The following is a 17,631-nucleotide window of genomic DNA, read 5'->3' on the forward strand; positions in this document are numbered from 1 at the left end:
ACATTACCCACAACCCTTTACGACTCAAAATATTTTAGAACTGAGAGAGAGACACCAAGAGCACCCACAGAACCAGAGCCACAGAAAACCATCACCCATAGACCCATCCATGCACCTCACAGCACACACCCCAACACATCACCCCACACACCCTCATACACACCACTCACACTACACCCATGGCACCACAAAGACACCCCAGGTTCTCTGAGGAGGAGCTAAGGGTCATGGTGGAGGAAATCATCCGGGTAGAGCCACAGCTATTCGGATCACAGGTACAGCAGACATCCATTGCCAGGAAGATGGAGCTGTGGCGGAGGGTCGTGGACAGGGTCAATGCCGTGGGACAGCACCCAAGAACAAGGGATGACATCAGGAAGAGGTGGAACGACCTACGGGGGAAGGTGCGTTCCGTGGCAGCAAGACACCAGATAGCTGTACAGAGGACTGGCGGTGGACCTCCACCTCCTCCCCCACAACTAACAACATGGGAGGAGCCAGTCTTGGCAATCATGCATCCTGAGGACCTGGCAGGAGTAGCAGGAGGACTGGGCTCTGGTAAGTCAAATCTCTATTACTGTCACCCCTCTACCTGCATGTTATCACAAACCCCCAACCTTACCCTCACCCCCATCACGCCACCACCTCAGATACACCCCACCATCACAACCCACGCATCCCAATACCAAGCCCTACATGCAACACCAATGCATGGACATCACTCACAGCCCTGCATGATCATCACTAAAGTATGCACATTAGAGAGAATCACCTAGCCCACAAAATCACTACTCACACAAGGCAAAGCTGACAGGGCAAACACAACCATACAGGGCAACACACCCATGCACAAGATGTCAAACGCAGAAACAATAACACTGCATTTAAATCCCCACAGGTCCCCCACACAATGTCACCGCAGGGGAGGTACCAGCAACATCCAGTCCCCCCACAGAATAGGCCCACAATGATGACAGCAGCTCTGCACACCTGGATCACGATGACCAACCTGGCCCATCAGGGACCTCCGGACAGTCGGTTACCCAGGCACAGTCCCATAGCACCACCGACCCCCTCCCCTCAGGAAACACCACCACAGCACCCACCCAGTGGGCCCATACCACTCTCCCCAGGACATGCCAATCAACAGTGTGTCCACCAGTACAGGGACCCCAGGACACCCCTCAAACACAAGACGATCAGGGACCTGGGGTCAGTGGCAGTGGGCACGCAGTTCAGGGGACAGAGGCACAGGACAACAGGGAAGCTGGGAGGACTGCTGTGCGACGGGGGGAGGACAGGCCCAGGGAACCAACTCTCCACAAGGCACTCACCAACATCCTGGGAGATTACCACCATTCCCAGGAGACGATTGGGCAGATACCGGCCAAGTTGCAGGAGACCCAGCAGCTGCAGTAGGGACAATACCTTGGGATCAGGAAGGACTTGAAGGACATAAACTTCACCCTGGTCACCATTGCAAGGGTGCTGGCAGACATGGCCAACATTGTGAGGGAGGCAGTAGCACACCAAAGGCCCCCTGACACTAGTCACACCGTTGAACAGCCCTCTACCTCCACCAATGCAAGTGGACAGGAGGGCCCGCCACAGGAACAACAGGCCACCAGCACCCCACCCCCTGCAGAAGTAGAACCACCACGCAAACAGTCCCTGCAATCCAGGCAGAAGCCAGAGAGTATTGCCAAGACCCCCACCAGGAAATAAGACTCTCCTGAATGTCACCATTGTGTCCCACTCTGTCACCCTGTCCACCTTGAACTGCCATTGCTCCTCTTCCTATGCCCCATTGGACAATGCATCTGTAATACCAATAGACTGGACTCTATCCTAGACCTTCCTCCACCATCACCCAAGCCCATTGCACATCCCCATTTACTTTTCAGAACTGAAATAAACACCCCTTGAAAAAATACAAGTATGGAGTATGTCAAATGACTTAAGGATGTATTCGTTTGACAATCTGTAGACATTGCAATTAGACTGTACAGTTATGTATACATAGGTAGAACCTGTAATGTGCTGCAGTCAATACACCAGGAGCCAAAGTAGGGCACAAATATCTGTGAATAGACATGTCAAAGGGTAGAGTAAGTGGCCATAGTAGTGGGAACAACAGCCTGCCAGTGATAATTTACAACACAAAACTGCAATGGAAGATGAAGTTACAGTGTCTTACCTGTGTGTCACTGGAAGTACTGTTGTATGATAGTTGCTCTGTTGTCCACATCCTCATCCTCTGCCTCATCTTCGTCACTGTCCACAGGCTCCACAGCTGCCACACGCCCATCTTCAGTCTCATCCTCCTGCAGAAAAGGCACCTGGCATCTCAAGTCAAAGTTGTGCAACATGCCACGATGATCTACCACACCTTCTTGGGTGAGTAGCACAGGGATCCACCTGTCAGATGGAGGCACCTGAACCTGGCCTTCAGGAGGCCAAAGGTGCGCTCAATAATTCTTCTTGTTCGCCCATGTGCCTCACTGTAACGTTCCTCTTCCCTTGTCCTGGCATTCCTCCCTGGGGTCAGCAGCCATGATAGGTTTGGGTAACCAGAGTCACCTGCAAATTTTGAGGGATGCCTGTTAGCCACACACTCACCCTTAGAACCAACCCCACACCCAAAGACCAACATACACTGGGTGGGGACCATTAGCTCACCTATTAGCCACACCCTGTGCCTCTGGAGTTGAGCCATCACATATGGGATGCTGCTATTCCTCAGGATGTAGGCATCATGCACAGACCGAGGATACTGTGCATTGACATGGGAGATGTACTAGTCCGCCAGGCACACTATCTGCACATTCATTTAGTGAAAGCTCTTTCGATTTCTAAAGACCTGTTCATTTCTCCAGGGGGGAGGGACAAAGGCAATATGTGTACCATCAATTGCTCCAATTATGTTGGGGATATGTCCCATTGCATAGAACTCAGCCTTCACTGTGGCCAAATCATCCACCTGGGTGAAAACGATGTAGCTGCGCATGTGTTTCATCAGGGCAGACAACACTGTGGTCAGCAGGTTTGAGAACATTGGCTGGGACATCCCTGCTGCCATGGCCACTGTCACTTGGAAGGAGCCACTTGCCAAGAAATGGAGCACTGATAGGACTTGCACAAGAGGGGGGATCCCAGTGGGCTGACAGATAGTTGAGATCAGGTGTGGCTCCAATTGGCGCCACAGCTCTTGGATTGTGGCCCTATCAAGTCCGTAGGTGAGGATTATGTGCCTGTCCTCCATTGTTGCCAAGTCCTCCAGGGGTCTGTACACGGGGTATGTCTCCATCTCCTATTCATCCTCAGCGGTTGTAATCTAGGGGTCAAAACGGTGAGCAGCTGGTCATTTTCAAACATATACTCAGCAGAGTAAAATGCATTGCATGTTGTGACAGAAACAGTATGTTTACGTGTAGTCCCTAAAAGTGCTCATATCTGCTATGACGCAGTTATGTGCCAAGGCCTGCCCCCCATGAAATGGTGGACACCTGTCCTGTGTGGATGGACCGGTGGAAATGAGGTAATTCCGCTGACGTTGTGCGCCACTGTGGGAGACGGTCGAGGACCGCCGTGCAACTCCTCATTGGTTATCATTGGGTCCTATGGGTTACAGTAGCCAATGGTGATGTACACCGGCGGTGACGGTACGCACCGCCGCAGATGTGACCGCCATTTTCTATCTGTTTACTCACTTGCTACCTGACCTTTAACAGTAGAGGACCTACACTGCAAGTGCTGCTGTGACCTGTGTCTGGAAGCGACCATGGCTCGAGTCTCTGGGGAAAGGGCCCCAGCCTTCACTTCGGAGGAGTTGGAGAGACTGGTGGATGGGGGTCCTACCTCAGTACTGATTGCTTTATGGGCCTCCAGACCAACAGGTGAGTACACTGTGAGCACGATGCATGGGGCATGAATACATGGAGTACTGTGTGTGAAGGACTCATGTAAGGGGGGGTGGTTGAGGGGTCCTGGGCAGAGTGCTGCATGTATGGTGGGCAATGTATATGCATAAGGGGATGGGACGGATATAGTGGGCCATGAGTGTAACAGGCCAGACGGTATGACTGATACCTCTTTTTATGTTATTTCCCTGCAAGTTAGCACCCATCAGAAAAAGGGTACATGGGGTGCCATCGCCAAGGATGTGCGGACCCTGGGCGTCTACGGCAGGCAGAGCATCCATTGTTGCAAACGGTGGGAGGACCTGCAACGCTGGGCAAGGAAGATGGTGGAGGCCCAGCTGGGGATGGCCTCCCAGTGAGGAAGGGGTGCCCGTCGAACCCTGACCCCTCTGATGTTCTGCATACTGATGGGGGCCTATCCAGAGTTTGATGGGCACTTGAGGGCATCACAGCACCCACAAGGGGGTGAGTACAGTTTCCAATTCTGCAAATCACTTGTGGTGGGGTGTTGTCTGGGTGGGGGATGTGTGCCTGTGGGTGCCTTTAGGCCAGGTCGAACATTGCAGGTTAGGTTCCATTTTGGGCAGGGTCTGAAGCACTCCGCCCCCAAACATGCTAGTGGGCATCTACTTCTGGGCAGTGTTCTGTGGGTCTCAGGTATGCTGCTATTGGCGTTAGGCATTTTTCTCCATGGCCTGGTGACTAGCATTGTAACTGGTAGTGCATCGCCTAGTGCATAGGGCTGTTCCCTGTGTGTTGTGTACGCCAACTGTGGTGTTATTGCTGGCATTGACCAAGTTTATCCTCTGTCTCTTCCCCCCCTTTTTTGTTTTGTCCCCCTGTCCTTATGTGCATTAGCATCATCTGCCGGAGGAGCAGAGGCACCAGCGACAGCGGGAGCTGCATCCCACATGGCCCTGGAGGCCGAATCCACCGACTGTGAGGGCACCAGTGGGACGGAGGGTGAGGGGAGCACCACGGCGGAGTCTGGAGGGGTCAGTTCAGACAGTTGATACCTCCTCCAATGGAAGCTCCCTGGTGGTGGCAGACACCTCTGTGGCCACCCCAACTACAGGTACAGCTGCCACCCCCGTACCAGCACCGCCCACCCAGCAACCCCTCAGCGTGTTTCCTGTGCCCGCTCACCCAGGAGGGTGGGCATCTCCTTCACCCCAGGCACCTCAGGCCCTGCCTTAGTCAGCCCTGCTGCCCTGAGTGAGGAGTCTATTGACCTCCTGCGATCCATCTCTGTTGGACAGTCAACCATAGTGAATGCTATCCAGGGGCTGGCAGGGCATTTGCAACAAACAAATGCATTCCTGGAGGGCATTCACTCTGGCGTGGCGGCCCAACAGAGATCTTTCCAGGCTCTGGCCTCCTCCCAGATGGCAGCCATTGTTCCTGTCTCTAGCCTCCCCCTCCAACTTCTTCTACCCAGTCCCATTCCCCTCAACCCCAGCCTATCCCAAGCGCACCATCAGACCAGCATGCACCCAAGACAACACACAGGAGGGGCTCAGGCAAACACAAGCACCACACTTCACCCCACAGGCACTCACTCAAACACCATCCAGATGCAGACATATCAACATCCACTGCCTCCACTGTGTCCCCCTCCTTCTCGTCGTCCACCTCCCTCCCAGTAGCATCTCCACTCACACCTGCATGCACTACATCCACACCCACTGCCACCATCACCCTCACGCCTATCACTACATGCCCCTCACTGGCAATCACCACCCTCAAATCCATGCACACATCCCCTGTATCCTCTCCCACTGTGTCTGTGCCCCCTCCTCCCAAAGTACACAAACGCAAGCACTCAGACACCCAACAGCCATCCACCTCACAACAGCATCCAGCCCAACCCATGCACCTGCACCCAAACACAGCAGACAGACACTTACAACCACCACTCCCTCTTTCTCAACTCCCAAACCTTCACCCTCTTCCTGCCCCAGTGTCCCTAAAAAGCTTTTCCTCTCCATCCTTGACCGCTTCCCTGCCCCTCCCCCCCCGTCCTTCACTTCAGGCCAGGGTGTGCAGAACCCAGGCCAGCACCTTAGCCACCCAGTCCACGGCCACTGGAGTTTTGGCAGCTACTGCAGGTGTGAGAGGCTCCAAGGAGACACCCGTCAGCACTGCCAGTGTGCCTGCACCAGCTGCCAAGGTCAAGAAGGGACCACCAGCTACCACGGGCAAGGAGGCACCACCAGCTGGCAAGGGCAAGGAGGCTACACCAGCTGGCAAGGGCAAGAAGGGACCACCATCTACCAAGTGCAAGGAGGCACCACCATCTACCAAGGGCAAGGAGGCACCACCAGCCATCAAGGGCAAGGATGCACCAACAGCAGGCAAGGGCAAGAAGGGACCACCAGCTGCCAAGGGCAATGACAAAGGGCCAGCCACTGCAGGCAGGATGGATAGGACGCCTGGTGCTGGGGCTGAATCTGAGCACACAATACCAACCATGGCACTTCAGCCGTCCGAGGCTGCAGGGGAAGGGCTGGAGCCTCCCCTCACAACTGGCAGCACGGCCGCCAGCACCGCCAGCATCACCACTGTCAGCATCAGCAGCCCCAGTGGGCAGCCGTCCGAGGCTGCAGGGGATGGGCTGGAGCCTCCCCCCACCACTGCCAGCACCGTTGCCAGCACCGCCAGCATCACCACTGCCAGCATCAGCAGCCCCAGTCAGCCGTCTGAGGCTGCAGGGGATGGGCTGGAGCCTCCCCTCACCACTGCCAGCCCCGTCACCAGCCTCGCCACTGCCACCACTGAGCAGCTGTCACCGCCAGCGGGCAGTTTGTAGTTCTGCCTCCATGGGCTGTAGTGCATCCTGGACCCTGCAAATCCTGTAGGTGAGACAGTCAAGTGAGAGACTGTGACCTTGCACTCCTCAAGTGCTCATCACAGGGCACAAGGCCCCATCCATAACCAGTGGAAGAAGTCATCCACTCACTGCATCCTTGCCAGGATGAAGTGCACTGGGCACAAAGCCCCCTCCAGAACCAGTGGAAGAAGCCATCCACTCACTGCATCCTTGCCAGGATGAAGCACACTGGGCACAAAGCCATCCTCCAGAACCAGTGGAAGAAGGCATCCACTAACCCCTCTCTGCCAGGATGAAGCACACTGGGCACAAAGCCCCCTCCAGAACCAGTTGAAGAAGGCATCCACTCACTCCCCCCTTGCCAGGATGAAGCACACTGGGCACAAAGCCCCCTCCAGAACCAGTGGAAGAATGCATCCACTAGAGAGACTGTGGCCTTGCACTCCCCAGGACCAAGCAGTGGGCAAACCACCCACTTGAGAGACTGTAGCCTTGCACTCCCCAGGACCAAGCAGTGGGCAAACCACCCATTTGATAGACTGTGGCCTTGCACTCCCCAGGACCAAGCAGAGGGCAAACCACCCACTTTGAGAGACTGTGGCCTTGCACTCCCCAGGACCAAGCTGTGGGCAAACCACCCACTCGAGAGACTGTCGCCTTGCACTCCCCAGGACCAAGCAGTGGGCAAACCACCCATTTGATAGACTGTGGCCTTGCACTCGCCAGGACCAAGCAGTGGGCAAACCACCCACTTTGAGAGACTGTGGCCTTGCACTCCCCAGGACCAAGCTGTGGGCAAACCACCCACTTGAGAGACTGTCGCCTTGCACTCCCCAGGACCAAGCAGTGAGCAAACCACCCACTTGAGAGACTGTGGCTTTGCCCTCCCCAGGACAGAGTAATGGGCATGTTGCCCCCTCCAGGAGCAGTGCTGTTGTACCATCTTCCGGCTGAGGTGCCCCCCTTCCCCCTGAGGTGCCTGTGTTTTTTCAACATGATGCCCCAGCAGTGTTCCTTCCGTATTGAGGCAGGAGTCAAATGGGGCCTTGGCCTATGTGATATGGCCCTGTGGCCCACGGACATTATGGACTGAGCAGTGTCCCTCCATTTGTATATATTTGAATACTGCTTTGAAACTTGCAGACTTATTTCTAGATTTTTATCTTACTTCACTAACTTTCATCTATTCCTGTAGTCCTTGCATTATTCCTGAGGGGTACTGGGTGAATATGTAATGTTACTGCATCTGTTTGTGTGTATGGTGTATGGTGTTGCGTGTGTGTGTCACTCTATTTTTCCTCCCCCCTCCCTTGTGTGCTAGGGGCGGTACTCACCGTGGTCGTCTTTGCCGCCGTTGGTATTCCTGGTGTAGGAGGAGGTAGACCAGCATAGGTAACACCTGTAGTTCGGGCCCCATGCGTTGTGGTTCTTCCTTGAGTGTCCAGAGGTGAGTCGTTTCCCTTCTGTGTTCCTTTTCCGCCATGCTTTTGATGGCGTGGGTACCGCCCCGGAAAAGGTGGCGGATTGCTGTCTCGTAATACAGTGTTGTTAGATTAAGTGAATTACATCTCTTAATCGATATGTTCTTTGCTGCAAGAATGACTTGCTTGTATTGGCTAAACCAACTATCATGTGCTGTGTTCTTGTATGGGTTAATAAAATTCCACCTGAGTGTGAGACTCCACAATTAAAGTATGGCCCATTACTATTACTTTACTTTGTTCAATAGCCAAGCAAACAGCAGCAACCAATTTCAAACATTTAGGAAGACTTACTGCTATTGGATCTAATGCTGCTGAAAGGTAAGCTTCTGGTCTCATTATCTCACCATGTCTCTGTTTAAGTATTGATATTGCACACCTACCTCTTTCATGGCAGTACAGAAAAGAATGTCAAATTATAGTGAGGCATTTCAAAGGTAGGTGCATTGCATAAACCCTCTCTCAAAATTCAGTATACCTCTGAACACTCTTTGTCAAATGGTACTGAACCTTTTATATAACTGTGGTAACCTAATTAAAGGTTTCACAACTAAGCAAATAAAATTGGAATCTACTGACGGAAGTAGCCAACAATTTCCAGAAACATCCTCAACTCCCTCTGGGTAATAGGAAGACTAATTTTCAGAATTTCTGAAGCATTTTCTTTTGAGACTTTCCCTGCACCCTTCTCAAAATGGTGACCAATAATAATTGCTTCCTTTTCACAATTCTGCATCTTTGCTGGGGAACTTTTGTGCCAACTGTCAGCTAAATGATTAAGCAAAGCAAGAGTATCAATATTAGAATGCTCTTTAGTCTTCAATACACTGCACCAGGACCGAGTTACAAGGCACCCCCAAACTCTCTGCATCTTTTTTTCGATATTTGACTAAAGATTAAAGGACTTTTTGTGTACCCTTGTGGGATTCTACACCAAATAGAGAACTTTATTTTGAAATTGAAAAGCAAACAAATATTGACTGTCTTCATGGTGAGGAACTGAAAAGAACACTTGGCATAAGTGAATGACTGTATACTATTCTGTATCTGAAACAATTTGGAACAAAATCACTGCTGGATTTGGTACCACTGGACAACATGGAATTACAATTTTATTAATTTTTCTCAGGTCCTGCAAAATGTGACATTTCCCACTCGGCTTCTTTATTTCCATACAAGAGAGTTGCAAAGACTACCAAGCACTTCCAGAGGGATTCCCTGCTCAATAATTTTCCCAATAACAGGATTCATTACTTGTTTTGCTCCTATTGGAAGTTTATACTGTTTTTTGGAGGAGGACACTGCGTCAGGTTGTACCCTAATTTTAACTGGTTCTTCATTTTTAATCAGACCTATCTGTTTACCAGAAATCAAACACCTCTTTTTTGACAGCATGTCTTAAATTCAGAGGCAGGTCATCTTTTGAAGAGGCTAGAAATAATTAAACCCTTAAATGTTGTGATTTGATTTTGAAACCTGAATCCTAATCTTGTGACTCAATTGCAACACCATCCAGTGTGCAGTTTATCACACAATCACTTTGGCAAACCAAGGGGGTTATTCTAACTTTGGAGGAGTGTTAATCCGTCCCAAAAGTGACGGTAAAGTGACGGATATACCACCAGCCGTATTACGAGTTCCATAGGATATAATGGACTCGTAATACGGCTGGTGGTAAATCCGTCACTTTTCCGTCACTTTTGGGACGGATTAACACCTCCTCCAAAGTTAGAATAACCCCCCAAGTCTCTGCCCAACAGATTTACAGGGCTTGAATCACACACAATGAACTGATGGTTATTCTTCATTTGTCTGATTTTACATGGGACATCTGCCGTAATCTGATTAACAATTTGTTTATTACTGATCTTTACAATTTGGACTTTTCTTCCTGAGAGACGTAGGTTTGGGACTTCCACAGAACAAACTTTAGAACGAGTAGCCCCTGTATTGATTAAAAATGAAATGGGAATGCCACTGACTTCATTATCAATATATAGGCCATTTCAGTTTACTCAATGACTGCTCAAAGTAAACAATCCTCCTCTCATCTCAGGCACTGTCATTGTGATTTATTCCCTGGTACAAACTGAGGAGAATCTTTACTCTGAATCTGTGGATTCTGTTAGTACCCTGAACTATATGGCATTTTATTCTTGATATTTTTCTGCATCATTGGGGCTGAAGCCACTGTCATGAGAAAAAGATTCTGATTGTGCATACTCTTGACAGAACTCGACTGGGCAGGGATCATGAATGATTTATTTTTTTGCATCTGAGGAACAAACACATTCTGGATTCTATCTGAATTTTGGCTGCATTCCCATTTTTAGGGCCTGATCTTACCACATAAGTGACAAGCAGTGTTTCTCTTTAATATTGCAGCATTTACATTTATTCCAGAATTGTTTACCATCCCTTTTCTACCACCTTGCATTTGCATTGAACCATTTCCCATTCTTGCACCTTCTATTCTATTCACTCCAGCATTTCCAGATTGAACATAATCCATGTTCAAACCCATCAACTGATTTCAGACACTTCTCTCAAATCGTTTTGTCTGGGCAGCCATCATTTTCTTCTTGATTCTCTTCTGCTTCACATAAAACCAATCACTACTGTATTTGGACAGATTTAAAATCTCATCTATACTCTTTATCTGCCAGCACATTTCACTTTGCTGTATGTGACTACTCAATTCTGGGCGCAAATCCATAACAAAAGCATAATTAAAACCCCTGACACATCCTTTCTGTGGACCATCAACTCCACTGTGCCTTTTCAAAATCTGCAGGAGCCTCTCATAATAAGCATGCACTGACTCTTTAGGTTCCTGTGGCGTTTCCAAAATCTTTTCCCACTGTATATCACTTTTATGCGCATTCTTTTTCAAAGGTTCAATCACTTGTCTATATTTGTTAGCTACCTCTTCAAAAGGAGCATTATTATGAGAATCTCTAGCTGGTTCTTCAGTTTTTCAAGTGACAGTAACCGCACATTCAAACCACAAGACACTAGGAATTATACAATCTCCAATAATGAATTCAAATCAGTCTACAACATTTGTGAAATCATTGCAATACCTATGAACCTCCTTGTACTAACTTTCAGGCTCCTCGCACAATTTTCAGAAGTTTGTAGTAAAAGCATAAAGATCAGGTCTTGTCCATGGCACATGCATCGTTTCCCTTATGTACTTCCCTTAATGGAAACTCCAAAGTTGTTCCTGATCCTACTCCTGACTCACTAGTTGATCCCTTTGCCTTGTTCTCTGATTCTGTCTTACCTTTTCGCTAGTTTGCTTGCTGTCCCTCTTTTCCACCGCTCTCTGTATTTCTTCAAGTCACTCCGCTCCCTTGTTTTCTCAATTAAATCTTTAATGTGAGCTCTTCCAGTCATCAATCCCATTTCCTTTATTTTATCATGGGTTAGATCAATTTTGTAACTCTTGCTCAAATTCTTCATTTTACTGATGTCAACTTCACAGTTATCAGCTAATTTATCATGTACTTCATTTGCACATCTCACTGCTTATTTATTGAAGTACCTAATTTCATCAACATTGTATGACAACAACCTGCTTAGATCAATTGTCTCTTCTAACATTCCTCCAAATTCAAATTTTAAAAGACCAACTTTATTAGTTCCCTTTTTATGCGTCTATTCAACTAGAGCTGTAGTAATCCGTGGATCGATTTGAATTTGATACACAGTTGGGGTATCTCTGCTAGTACTCAGCAATGCTGTCTTTGTAACTTTAGGTGGGGCACTCACTATTGTGCTCACAACCACAGCTGTAAATGGCCTTTGCATCTGTAATGCTGTTTTATCTCGTACAGCACCCATATCTCCACCAGAAGCAATTCCCTGTGCCCTGTCGGTATATGGTGAGTTCTGAAATCCAAAAGGTCATGTAAAATGTTATCCTCCTCATCTGAATCATGATTTTGTTTTTCTCCCTTGTTGATTGAGCCATTCACTTGCTTTGTGTTTTTTTTTTCTTTCCTTCTCCGTGGATATTCAATCCCATCTACTTAATGCCTTCAACTGTGTTGGTCTATGTAAAAGCTTTCTATCATTCATTGTTTGTCTCTGGAAATCTAGCCTGCTAATGCTAAATGCACATTCTAAAGAAAACTGCAGGACTTTATCAGAAGTGATATAGTCATGCCATTTAGAAATCCAGGTACACATATTTGGCAGAATGAAGATTGTCCATTCAATTGACATAACCCGACTGACAATCGGCGGCCCTGTAGATGCTTTTGCTGCCCCCATCAGAGGGCCAAAAAGGGCATGCAGCTTGCCGGCAGCCGGCCCAAATCTTGTACATGGCCAAATTCAGCCTTCAGACTGCAGTCTCGAGCCCCTCCTGGGTGCCACTGAGAGGCCGGGAAGTACAGTGGATCTGAGCAGCGGCTACAAGTGGTGAGGCGGGGAAAGTAGGAGGTGTGGTGTGCTTTGTTAGGAGGCACAAGAGTTAGGGGGAAAGCTGCACAGCGAAGGGGGAGTTGCACCCTAATGTCCCAAGAACCCAAGTAAGCAGCCTTTTTAACACCAGTGCAACATTTATACAATATTTGCATCACACTTGCTGCTGCTTGTCAACCAGCCTTTCGCTTGTCGTGACTAGACTATATCAGTCTGTGAGACTGAGGCTGAGCACAGTGAGGTGCATACAACCCTAGGTATCGTTACAATAGTAGGGAGAGCCTGGTAGCCATGGAAGTGGCCTGACTAGGTTCAGGTGTGGCTTGTGGCCCTTGTGAGCTCCCTCCCTCCCGTTCTGTCTCCCCTGCAACCATTTCTGCAGTGGTGCACTCCAATGCAATCACCTCTATTTGCGCCTCAGACCAAGGACCAGGAAACTCTATACTCCTGGTTCTGTACGTTGTGAGACAATAAGGTCTGGCAGGACGAGGAGAGGTTTGCTCCGTGAATCCGAATCTGACAGGGGAGCCCTTGTCACTCGATCTTGAGCTTAGCCCCTGGGCCCTGGCATCAAATTCTATACTTAACTCTGCAACAGCTAGCCCCATGAACAGGATCAGTCAAATAGGCCTGCACACAATCACCCTTCTTGACTTTTTTTTACGAAACCTTTGATTGTTGACCTCTCACATCTACCACATGAGGAAGAGTCCTCCACTTACGAACATCTGGTGCCGGCTGAGGCTGTGCCAGCAGGGACCATTGTTCATGTTACTGTTCACGCAGTCCTGCTGTCACTGTGTCAGAGCGGCAATGGCAGCAACAACGTTGAAGGCCTGAAGTCCTGTCTCAAGAACTCACTTGCTGGGTTTGACTTATCTGACCTAAGCACCACATAGTGCCTATCACCTGCTCCTCCAATAGTTCACCCCATCAGTGGCCTGCCACAAGTCTGTTACCATGGGTTTTGCCTGAGGTCACCAATCCCTGCCCCGTTCTTCTAACCTCAGGACACAGTTTCCCTGATGCAGCCCGCTCCCCCGAACCCCAGCATGCAAGTGTATTACAACTACCTGAACTGCAAGGACAATTCGCTCCCTCCCTCAAAGCACTTAAGCAGGCATCCCCGCACACATAGCAGCACAATACCGACCAGCCCTAATCCTGGAACTAAGCACAAAATACCCATTCAGTCCTCCAGCCACCCAGCGGAACCATGCTTGGTTGGAAGCATCTCTAATGAAATCTTTCAAGTCTGACACTACGAACTATCTCGAGACCAATGCTGTCTGCACAGAACTAAGGGGCATATTTATACTCTGTTTGCGACGAATGTGCGTCAAAAATTTTGACGCACAATCGGGGCAAACCCTGCCCCATATTTATACTTTGACGTCCGACCCCACGGGCGTCAAAATTCCACTATGTGTGTCATTTTTTGGAAGGGGGAATAAGCCTTGCGTTAATTATATGCAAGGTAGACTGAACCTTTTATATAACTGTGGTAACCTAATTAAAGGTTTCACAACTAAGCAAATAAAATTGGAATCTACTGACGGAAGTAGCCAACAATTTCCAGAAACATCCTCAACTCCCTCTGGGTAATAGGAAGACTAATTTTCAGAATTTCTGAAGCATTTTCTTTTGAGACTTTCCCTGCACCCTTCTCAAAATGGTGACCAATAATAATTGCTTCCTTTTCACAATTCTGCATCTTTGCTGGGGAACTTTTGTGCCAACTGTCAGCTAAATGATTAAGCAAAGCAAGAGTATCAATATTAGAATGCTCTTTAGTCTTCAATACACTGCACCAGGACCGAGTTACAAGGCACCCCCAAACTCTCTGCATCTTTTTTTCGATATTTGACTAAAGATTAAAGGACTTTTTGTGTACCCTTGTGGGATTCTACACCAAATAGAGAACTTTATTTTGAAATTGAAAAGCAAACAAATATTGACTGTCTTCATGGTGAGGAACTGAAAAGAACACTTGGCATAAGTGAATGACTGTATACTATTCTGTATCTGAAACAATTTGGAACAAAATCACTGCTGGATTTGGTACCACTGGACAACATGGAATTACAATTTTATTAATTTTTCTCAGGTCCTGCAAAATGTGACATTTCCCACTCGGCTTCTTTATTTCCATACAAGAGAGTTGCAAAGACTACCAAGCACTTCCAGAGGGATTCCCTGCTCAATAATTTTCCCAATAACAGGATTCATTACTTGTTTTGCTCCTATTGGAAGTTTATACTGTTTTTTGGAGGAGGACACTGCGTCAGGTTGTACCCTAATTTTAACTGGTTCTTCATTTTTAATCAGACCTATCTGTTTACCAGAAATCAAACACCTCTTTTTTGACAGCATGTCTTAAATTCAGAGGCAGGTCATCTTTTGAAGAGGCTAGAAATAATTAAACCCTTAAATGTTGTGATTTGATTTTGAAACCTGAATCCTAATCTTGTGACTCAATTGCAACACCATCCAGTGTGCAGTTTATCACACAATCACTTTGGCAAACCAAGGGGGTTATTCTAACTTTGGAGGAGTGTTAATCCGTCCCAAAAGTGACGGTAAAGTGACGGATATACCACCAGCCGTATTACGAGTTCCATAGGATATAATGGACTCGTAATACGGCTGGTGGTAAATCCGTCACTTTTCCGTCACTTTTGGGACGGATTAACACCTCCTCCAAAGTTAGAATAACCCCCCAAGTCTCTGCCCAACAGATTTACAGGGCTTGAATCACACACAATGAACTGATGGTTATTCTTCATTTGTCTGATTTTACATGGGACATCTGCCGTAATCTGATTAACAATTTGTTTATTACTGATCTTTACAATTTGGACTTTTCTTCCTGAGAGACGTAGGTTTGGGACTTCCACAGAACAAACTTTAGAACGAGTAGCCCCTGTATTGATTAAAAATGAAATGGGAATGCCACTGACTTCATTATCAATATATAGGCCATTTCAGTTTACTCAATGACTGCTCAAAGTAAACAATCCTCCTCTCATCTCAGGCACTGTCATTGTGATTTATTCCCTGGTACAAACTGAGGAGAATCTTTACTCTGAATCTGTGGATTCTGTTAGTACCCTGAACTATATGGCATTTTATTCTTGATATTTTTCTGCATCATTGGGGCTGAAGCCACTGTCATGAGAAAAAGATTCTGATTGTGCATACTCTTGACAGAACTCGACTGGGCAGGGATCATGAATGATTTATTTTTTTGCATCTGAGGAACAAACACATTCTGGATTCTATCTGAATTTTGGCTGCATTCCCATTTTTAGGGCCTGATCTTACCACATAAGTGACAAGCAGTGTTTCTCTTTAATATTGCAGCATTTACATTTATTCCAGAATTGTTTACCATCCCTTTTCTACCACCTTGCATTTGCATTGAACCATTTCCCATTCTTGCACCTTCTATTCTATTCACTCCAGCATTTCCAGATTGAACATAATCCATGTTCAAACCCATCAACTGATTTCAGACACTTCTCTCAAATCGTTTTGTCTGGGCAGCCATCATTTTCTTCTTGATTCTCTTCTGCTTCACATAAAACCAATCACTACTGTATTTGGACAGATTTAAAATCTCATCTATACTCTTTATCTGCCAGCACATTTCACTTTGCTGTATGTGACTACTCAATTCTGGGCGCAAATCCATAACAAAAGCATAATTAAAACCCCTGACACATCCTTTCTGTGGACCATCAACTCCACTGTGCCTTTTCAAAATCTGCAGGAGCCTCTCATAATAAGCATGCACTGACTCTTTAGGTTCCTGTGGCGTTTCCAAAATCTTTTCCCACTGTATATCACTTTTATGCGCATTCTTTTTCAAAGGTTCAATCACTTGTCTATATTTGTTAGCTACCTCTTCAAAAGGAGCATTATTATGAGAATCTCTAGCTGGTTCTTCAGTTTTTCAAGTGACAGTAACCGCACATTCAAACCACAAGACACTAGGAATTATACAATCTCCAATAATGAATTCAAATCAGTCTACAACATTTGTGAAATCATTGCAATACCTATGAACCTCCTTGTACTAACTTTCAGGCTCCTCGCACAATTTTCAGAAGTTTGTAGTAAAAGCATAAAGATCAGGTCTTGTCCATGGCACATGCATCGTTTCCCTTATGTACTTCCCTTAATGGAAACTCCAAAGTTGTTCCTGATCCTACTCCTGACTCACTAGTTGATCCCTTTGCCTTGTTCTCTGATTCTGTCTTACCTTTTCGCTAGTTTGCTTGCTGTCCCTCTTTTCCACCGCTCTCTGTATTTCTTCAAGTCACTCCGCTCCCTTGTTTTCTCAATTAAATCTTTAATGTGAGCTCTTCCAGTCATCAATCCCATTTCCTTTATTTTATCATGGGTTAGATCAATTTTGTAACTCTTGCTCAAATTCTTCATTTTACTGATGTCAACTTCACAGTTATCAGCTAATTTATCATGTACTTCATTTGCACATCTCACTGCTTATTTATTGAAGTACCTAATTTCATCAACATTGTATGACAACAACCTGCTTAGATCAATTGTCTCTTCTAACATTCCTCCAAATTCAAATTTTAAAAGACCAACTTTATTAGTTCCCTTTTTATGCGTCTATTCAACTAGAGCTGTAGTAATCCGTGGATCGATTTGAATTTGATACACAGTTGGGGTATCTCTGCTAGTACTCAGCAATGCTGTCTTTGTAACTTTAGGTGGGGCACTCACTATTGTGCTCACAACCACAGCTGTAAATGGCCTTTGCATCTGTAATGCTGTTTTATCTCGTACAGCACCCATATCTCCACCAGAAGCAATTCCCTGTGCCCTGTCGGTATATGGTGAGTTCTGAAATCCAAAAGGTCATGTAAAATGTTATCCTCCTCATCTGAATCATGATTTTGTTTTTCTCCCTTGTTGATTGAGCCATTCACTTGCTTTGTGT

Source organism: Pleurodeles waltl, chromosome 2_2, assembly GCF_031143425.1.
Source record: "Pleurodeles waltl isolate 20211129_DDA chromosome 2_2, aPleWal1.hap1.20221129, whole genome shotgun sequence".
NCBI lineage: Eukaryota > Metazoa > Chordata > Amphibia > Caudata > Salamandridae > Pleurodeles > Pleurodeles waltl.